Source organism: Bos javanicus, chromosome 8 (genome assembly GCF_032452875.1).
Source record: "Bos javanicus breed banteng chromosome 8, ARS-OSU_banteng_1.0, whole genome shotgun sequence".
Lineage (NCBI taxonomy): Eukaryota > Metazoa > Chordata > Mammalia > Artiodactyla > Bovidae > Bos > Bos javanicus.
This window is the reverse complement of record NC_083875.1, coordinates 31,449,220-31,457,678: the sequence shown is the minus strand read 5'-3', so window position 1 is coordinate 31,457,678 and position 8,459 is coordinate 31,449,220. Positions and strand designations below refer to the sequence as shown.

General features: G+C 43.7%; 1 pseudogene; it reads left to right on the top strand.

Moving 5' to 3' along the window:
- Nucleotides 1-1,148: 1,148 nt before the first annotated feature.
- Nucleotides 1,149-2,540, top strand: LOC133252589 (large ribosomal subunit protein uL4-like; annotated as a pseudogene).
- The last annotated feature ends 5,919 nt before the right edge of the window (nt 2,541-8,459 follow it).

Genomic DNA, 8,459 nt, shown 5'->3' with positions numbered 1-8,459 from the left:
CTTACACCAATCATATTAATCAATACACTGCCAGGGACACAGCAGGTAAGGGATATGGAGACTTAGCAGCAAACATTGGCCCAACAAGTGAAAAACCCTTCACCAATACAATTTCTAATCAATCTTTTAACTGCTCAAAGGAATCTGTATTTAGACAGTTTAGAACATCTCATGCCTCTCACAGTTGGGAGGCTCTGAGCAATCACATGTGGCTGGAAAAACCTATTCAGGCAGGCTAGAGGACTTCCAAAGGAGTTTGTAGGTTGAAACACTATCACACCCAGGAACTTTATTAACTGGAGCTGTAAGTTAACTCTTTTTTTCAGAGAGAGGTAGTGGGGTACAGCCCCCCGTAAAGTCAGAGGTGTAGGTGAGAGCACAAAGCAGAAAGTAGTCAGACTCTGGTTTTGGGGGTAGATGCTCAAGAATTACCAGGGGGACTCCTGAGGCTCGATCCTGCCTTTGCGTATGCCGAGCCTCCTTCCTCATGACCTTTGCCAGGGGCGGAGCTCTTGCTCCCGGCAAAAAGTCTCAAAAATCTGAAACTAGGAAGCTAGAAAGATAAACTGGAAAACAAGCATTTAAGCACACATGTGTGCTCAGTCATTACTTGACTCTTTGCAACCCTGAAAAGGTTGCAAAGGTTCCGCGTCTCCTGAACTGACAGGCAGATTCTTTACCACTGTGCCACCTGGTATTATGCTGTTCTTAGTTACTCAGTCATGTCTGACTCTTTTGTGACCCCATGGACTGACTGTAGCCCACCAGGCACCTCTGTCCATGGGATTCTCCAGGCAAGAATACTGGAGTGGGTTGTCATGCTGTCCTCCAGGGGATCTTCCTGACCCAGGGATTGAACCCAGCTCTCCCGCATTGCAGGTGGATTCTTTACTGTCTGAGCCACCAGGGATGTCCAGTTTAAAACATAGCTGGAAAATTATCAGTAATCAGCATGGTGATGGGGATTTCATAGAGTGATGCACTGAAAGAGAGATTTGGAAGTCCTGAGGATGAATTAGGATGAAAGGCAGCAGTAGGGGTTTGGGACAAAAGGGAAGTGAGAACGAGCTTAAGCCATGTTGCTCAGGAGATTACCAACAGGGAAGATGAGCTTGCCTATTTCTTCTCAAAAAAAAAAAAAAGGCTTTTCCTGTGGGAGCCGCCGGGTTGAGAGGAGCGTGGCCTTCTCCTCTCCCCGCCATGGCGTGTGCTCGTCCACTGATATCAGTGTACTCCGAAAAGGGGGAGTCCTCTGGCAAAAATGTCACTTTGCCTGCTGTGTTCAAGGCTCCATTCGACCCGATATTGTTAACTTTGTTCACACCAACTTGCGCAAAAACAACAGACAGCCCTATGCTGTCAGTGAATTAGCAGGTCATCAAACCAGTGCTGAGTCTTGGGGTACCGGCAGAGCTGTGGCTCGAATTCCCAGGGTTCGAGGTGGCGGGACTCACCGTTCCGGTCAGGGCGCTTTTGGAAACATGTGTCGTGGGGGCCGCATGTTTGCGCCAACTAAGACCTGGCGACGTTGGCACCGCAGAGTGAATACGACGCAGAAGCGATACGCCATCTGCTCTGCACTGGCTGGCGCTGGTCATGTCTAAAGGTCATCGTATAGAGGAAGTTCCTGAACTTCCTTTGGTGGTGGAAGATAAAGTTGAAGGCTACAAGAAGACCAAGGAGGCTGTGTTGCTTCTGAAGAAACTTAAGGCCTGGAATGATATCAAAAAGGTCTATGCCTCTCAGCGAATGAGAGCTGGCAAAGGCAAGATGAGAAACCGTCGCCGTATCCAGCGCAGGGGACCCTGCATCATCTATAATGAGGACAATGGTATCATCAAGGCCTTCAGAAACATCCCTGGAATTACTCTGCTTAATGTAAGCAAGCTGAACATTTTGAAACTTGCTCCTGGTGGTCACGTGGGACGTTTCTGCATTTGGACTGAAAGTGCTTTCCGAAAGTTAGATGAGCTATATGGCACTTGGCGTAAAGCAGCCTCCCTCAAGAGTAACTACAACCTCCCTATGCACAAGATGCTCAATACAGACCTTAGCAGAATCTTGAAAAGCCCAGAAATCCAAAGAGCACTCCGAGCACCACGCAAGAAGATTCATCGCAGAGTCCTGAAGAAGAATCCACTGAAAAACCTGAGAATCATGTTGAAGCTTAATCCATATGCAAAGACCATGCGCAGGAACACCATTCTTCGACAGGCCAGGAATCACAAAATCCGCATGGATAAGGCAGCAGCAGCACTAGAAGCCAAATCAGATCAGAAAGGGGTTCAGGGCAAGAAGCCTGTGGTGGGAAACAAAGAAAAGAAGGCTGTTGGCGATAAGAAGCTGAAGAAGCCTGTGGTGGGAAAAAAGGCTGCAGGGACCAAGAAACCAGCAGCTGAAAAGAAGCCCACAGAAAAGAAACCCACCTCAGAGGAAAAGAAGGCTGCTGCATAAACTTAAATTTGTTTATTCCATAAATGCCGAATCATTTGGGACAGCTGATTTTGAATAAAGAAAGGTTTGAACAAAAAAAAAAAAAAAAAAGTAGGAATTATAAATGATGGAAAGGAAATAAAAGAGAGACAGGAGCAGGAGGTCATGGAGAGTCTTTTTGATGGGAGTCAAGAGACCGGGCTCTCCTAGTCCTAGCTTTTCTAAGGACCAAGGGCATGATCTTAGGCCTATTTTTGACATTACTGAGCTAGATATTTTTAAGATCCTAAAGTTATTTTTGGGCTTTACAGGTGGCTCAGAGGTAAAAAAATATCTACCTGCAATGTAGGAGAAGCGTGTTCAATCCCCAGGTCGGGAAGATCCCCTGGAGAAGGAAAAACTCCCTGGAGAAGGAAATGGCAACCCACCTCAGTATTCTTGCCTGGGAAATCTCATGGACCGAGGAGCCTGGTGGGCTATACAGTTCATGGGGTCACAAAAGACTCGGACATGACTTAGCAACTAAACAACAACAAAAATTCTTTTTACCTCTAAATGCTGATGATGATATATGCTGAGACAAAGCTTGATAGGGAAAAGGTACAAAGGTCAAGTAACTTTTGTTCTTCTGAAAATGAAAGTCAAGGTCATCACCATGGACCAATATCACATACATGCACTTGGATGAATCTCATATGCTGAGTGAAAGAAGCCCACTGCAAAAACCTCACACTGTATCCTTTGGATTATATAGGTTCAAAAACAGGCAAAACTGACTTTGCATGCTAGAGGTTAGAAGAATTATTACCTTCTAGAGATGATATTGCCTTGGAAGGAACATTCTGGGGTGCTGAAATGTTCTCCAATGTCATCTATGTGGGGAATACACAGGTGTGTCCATAGGTAGGTAACAGGGATGGAGGTGTACCCTTGAGATTTGTGGACTTTATTATTATAAGTTGTACCTCAATAACAAAGAAAAATAAGGGAAAGTTCTACTTTTATTAAGTGAAAAGGTGAGAAATTGAGGGGCAAGTCAATTTCTACGGGAATAGTGCCTAGGTTACAGAGAGATGAATCAATTGTCTTGTAGACGGTACATCGGAGAAGGCGATGGCACCCCACTCCAGTACTCTTGCCTGGAAAATCCCATGGATGGAGGAGCCTGGTGGGCTGCAGTCCATGGGGTTGCGAAGAGTTGGACACGACTGAGTGACTTCACTTTCACTTTTCACTTTCATGCATTGGAGAAGGAAATGGCAACCTACTCCAGTGTTCTTGCCTGGAGAATCCCATGGACAGGGGAGCCTGGCAGGCTGCCATCTATGGGGTCGCACAGTCGGACACAACTGAATCGACTTAGCAGCAGCAGCAGCAGGTACATGGATACATTAACTGCTTTCCAAGGTACATAGCTACTATTACTCATCTATCCTTCATTTGTACTAATTTTACAAATGTGTTCCGTATGCACACTCATGGTATATAGTAATAATTATGCACAACATATATAAAATATAAATATATGTATATATAGGCATTATATATGTACACATAAGAATAAATGTATTATAATAGTGATATTCCAATAACTTTAAGTCCTGATGCTTCATGGAAGATATTCAAGGTCACTTTATAGGATGAAGGAAAGATGATCCAGCAGTTTGAGCTCTCTGCCCCATTTTATTTATTTATTTTTATTTTTTTGCCTCACAACACAGCATGTGGGATCTTAGTTTCCTGACTGGGGATCAAACCTGTCCCCAGAATGTCCCCTGCATTGGAAGTATGGCATCCTGACCTCTGGACCACCAGGGAAGTCCCTCCCTGCCCATTAGTGGTCAGTGCAGTTCTACTTTAATCTGTTGTATAAATTGTGGTTTGGCCATTAGAATTAATACGTAAACAGATTCCACTGCTAAAAATGCTTGAAAATATTGTGGGAAGTTGCACATGAGATATATATAACTTACCTGTGATTTAAAATCTCATTAAACAAACACACACACACACACACCAGATGGTGGGGAATTTTGATTGAAGCCCTGGTAGGAACTCTGAGAATCAGAAAATTCAAAGTATGTTTGTGTCCTCTTCTAACTAAATGCCCTATGCTTGCTTTGGGGTGTTGGAAACATGAATGGGTAAAGTCTTTATCCTTAAGTGGTTCAAAAGCCATGATAAAAGGCCCCTTAAATCAAGTCACAGTGTTTCTGATCTTCCAACGGTAAAGATTCAGGATGAAAGAAGTGTGGCATTTTTTCTGTTTTGTGTGTCTTTCCTGATTTCTCATTCCCTGATAAAGAAAAAGCTTTAACTCTCCCTTCTGGCAGAAGAAATTTTGCTCTTTTGTTGAGTTTCTAGAGCAGGGTATACATAAAGAAAGCTGGAAGGACAATGTATTTTATGAGAGTTTTATGGAGTGATTGTTGCAGGGGAGGAGGAAGGAGGCACCTACAATGAACGCTGTTAGTGCTATATTCCTAACCATGTATCCTACCAGCTGAAGCTTCCTGTTTTCACCACCTTTGACAGCACCTCTGTCTCCCCACCCTGCAGGTTCATTCTTCTTTCCATCTGTTCAGCTGACACTCATGACATTCATCAGGCATTTGTTTTCATATCTTTCTGGACTTAAATACTGTTCATTGTTTTTGTGCTTACTCAGAACTCATGTCCATCATCGGCATGGTAACTGCCTGTAACACGCTAGATTTTATCCTTAGTAAGTTTCCTTTTCCAGGGACCTACTGGATATTTAAAAGTTCCTAATCATGAAAGTTGGCAAAGACTTTTACCAAGTCTTTGTCTGAGTGTTTATGTGTGTGTGTGCATGTGTGAGAGGGAGAGAGAGAGAGAGAGAAAGAGAAAGGAGAAGAGAGTCAAATCGTCTTCTTAAATACCTATATACCTTGATTAATGAGGCTGGCCACATTTTATGTTTATTCCTTTTCAGGTACCTTGGCATCTTTATGTACAAACACTGCTTCAATTAAAATAAATGGATTTAAAATATTTTAAAATTGTAAAATCATTTCAGTTGCAGCATTTTATTTTCCATTAAAAATTCCCAATGTGGGCTGTATGAGCCAATGGATGCTTTGGCTATCGTCTTATTATTTTAAGTATCTCTGTACTTTATGTTAAATTTTTGCTCATAGGTTTGATGCTGGCTAACCAAAATCAGGGGAAAAAGTCTCTAATTTGTACCTTCATACTATGAATTATTTTCCAAAAGGTGAACATGTTTTTAATCTGTGATGATATAATTTATGTTCTAATGAGCATGGAGTCTTAGAGGATCAGATTAGTGAAGCATTGAGCAGTTGGAACAGCAGATCACATTCCTGGACTTCCCACACAAATGTTTCCATGTACTTCAGTCCTTTCCAAAACCTCAGATTTCCTATAACCTCATGAGAAGCCTCCTGCTGCTATTCTTTCCTGATAAGCTCCAGATATATTTATTTTACTGTCTCACCTTCTCCATAAAATGGAATTAGAAGGAAACAAGGGGCTCTTGGCTTTTACAATTTATTACTCTTCAGAGAATTAATGTTTGTACTTTTGAGCCACAGCAACCTTTGTTCAGACAAAACATTATACTAAAGCGAAGGGTGGAAAACAGATAAAACTTAGCTGCTCCAGGTGAATTAGGGTGGGAGCCCACAACTCTGGCAACTGGGTCCATTCCCATCCAACACAAGTTCCAGAAGAGCTCCCCTGGGCAGTATGGAATCTGTAGGCTCTGTTGATTGAGCACAGTGGTCCTCAATCCTGTTTGCCTGTTAGATTACCTGAGGAACTTGTTAAAAATATCCCTGCTCAGAACCCACACCCAGATATTCTGATCCAACCGATACGGGTTAGGGAAGACAATCCTCCCTGCTGCCCCCTACCACCACCAGGGCTCCAGATGTTGTAATATGCAGCCATGGTTAAGAACTACTGCTTCAAATCAGTGCTGCTCAAATTTGAGTGTGTATTAGCATCACCTTGGAGCTTGGTCAAATACAGCTGGCTGGACACCGCCTCCAGAGTTCCTGATTGGGTAGACCTGAAGACCCCAGGGGATACTGATTTTGCTAATCATTGAGAACCACTGCTTTGGAGAAGTGGTAAAAATTGGTCTGGATTATATCATCTCTGCTAGTGTTAGGTCACTTCATTCGTGTCCAGCTCTTTGAGACCCCATGGACTGTAGCCCGCCAGGCTCCTCTGTCCATGGGGATTCTCCAAGCAAGAATACTGAAGTGGGTTGCTGTGCCCTCCTCCAGGGGATCTTCCTGATCCAGGGACTGAACACTGGGTCTCTTATGTCTCCTGCATTGACAGCTGGGTTCTTTACCACCAGTGCCACTTGGAAAGTCCAAAAAAATACAAGGAAGTAAGAGGAAATCAGTGGTGGCCAAGGGTGGGATGGGGGAGGGATGAATGAGTGGGATAGGTGGGCTATGTGGCTGCCACCCAGACTCAGAAACCAGGACCATATGGCAACAACCCTGTGGGCACACAGTCCACTCTGCTTCTCAACACACTCCTCTCCTTCTGGCCCAGGCAGGTGCTGGGAAGCTTCTGGGCCGACCTACACCTGAAGAGGAGAGCTCAGATCAGGTGAGTGCTGTCCCTTGGTCACAGGTGCTCTGATTCACAGACACGGGCCCTGCTGCCCCAGACAGGTGGTCCTGAGAGGGCATGTGCACCCCTGAGAGGGGTCCAGGGACCCCCGGACAGAACACCATCCCCTTCTCGATGGTGTCCTTCAATGAAGGAGTGAATATAAAGTCCAAGCAATGAGAAGGTTAGGAGCCCCAAGACAGGCTGGGCCACTGAGAAGTTAAACACACTCTGAAGACTGGGTCTGGCAAGTTTAAGGACAACAAAAAAAAGCAGTTTTTTTTTTTTTTTTTACCATCACTGACATGTCTCACAAAAACAGTGCAGACTAGCCTGGCTGCCTTTGCAGGACTTGGCAATGATTCAAGATGGGTTGAAAAAGAAGGACCATGTTTTGTAATGTGTTTCTGAGGTCTCCAGGAGAAGGTTTGAAATCTACACTCTGGTAATAAGCAAGCAATTCAGGGCCAATATAGATCTAATCTTAAATTATTATTTTCTGTGTTACTCAACTACATGGAAAGTAAGCAAAAAAAAAAAAAAGGTTAATTCTAACTTGGACCCAAACTGTATCAAAAACCACTGCCACCGGCCACTTCTGCAAGGACTTGAGGAAAAATCAACTTCTATTGTGTTTGCTCTTCTCTACCCTTTTAGGAGTTGAAAAGTGTAAATCTTACGTCCAGAAGTGCCATTTTATAAGATAGCACTTGTTCTGGGAAGGCACGTGGGGTCTGGGGCTGTGATTCTTTCTCTTTCTCAGTGAAGCCTCGACCCTCAAATCTACCACAGTGTTTTACAGAACAACAAGTTATACTGGAATCAACTTTCCAAACTATCGGACACTGAGACAATAAAAAAGAAGACTTAAAGTTAAGAAATGGACAAACATGATAGAATCGGCACAGAGTGAATCATATAAGTCCATGCATCATGTTGGGCAACTCAGAACAGATGAAGAGCTGCATTTGCTTTGAGAGAGTTGACCAAAGCATCACTAGGCTTCCACTTGCCATTGCTATCTCTTCCCATGCCCTTCTACTAATTTCCAGACAGATGAGGTCTAGGGAGTGGGGTAGTAAAATATCTATTTCATGCCAATCATTGGAAGGCAACCAGATTTGGAAAAATTCATTAACAAATATGAAAGGTTAAACAGTTTAGGAACTCAAGTATACTTCCCTCCTGAATATCACCTTGGATACCTGACAAGCTCAGTTACTTAGAATCACAGAGCAGATAAATTCAAGCTAGGTGTCTACAAGGCATCTCCTTGAACTGAGAAGATGGGTGGTTACAGAGCCTTGGTACTGAATCCTACCATAAACACAGGCATAATAAGGCAGGAGTCAGTGAGAAGGGTCCATCCAATGAGCCCCCTCATTGCCTGCAGTGTGCACACTAACAGA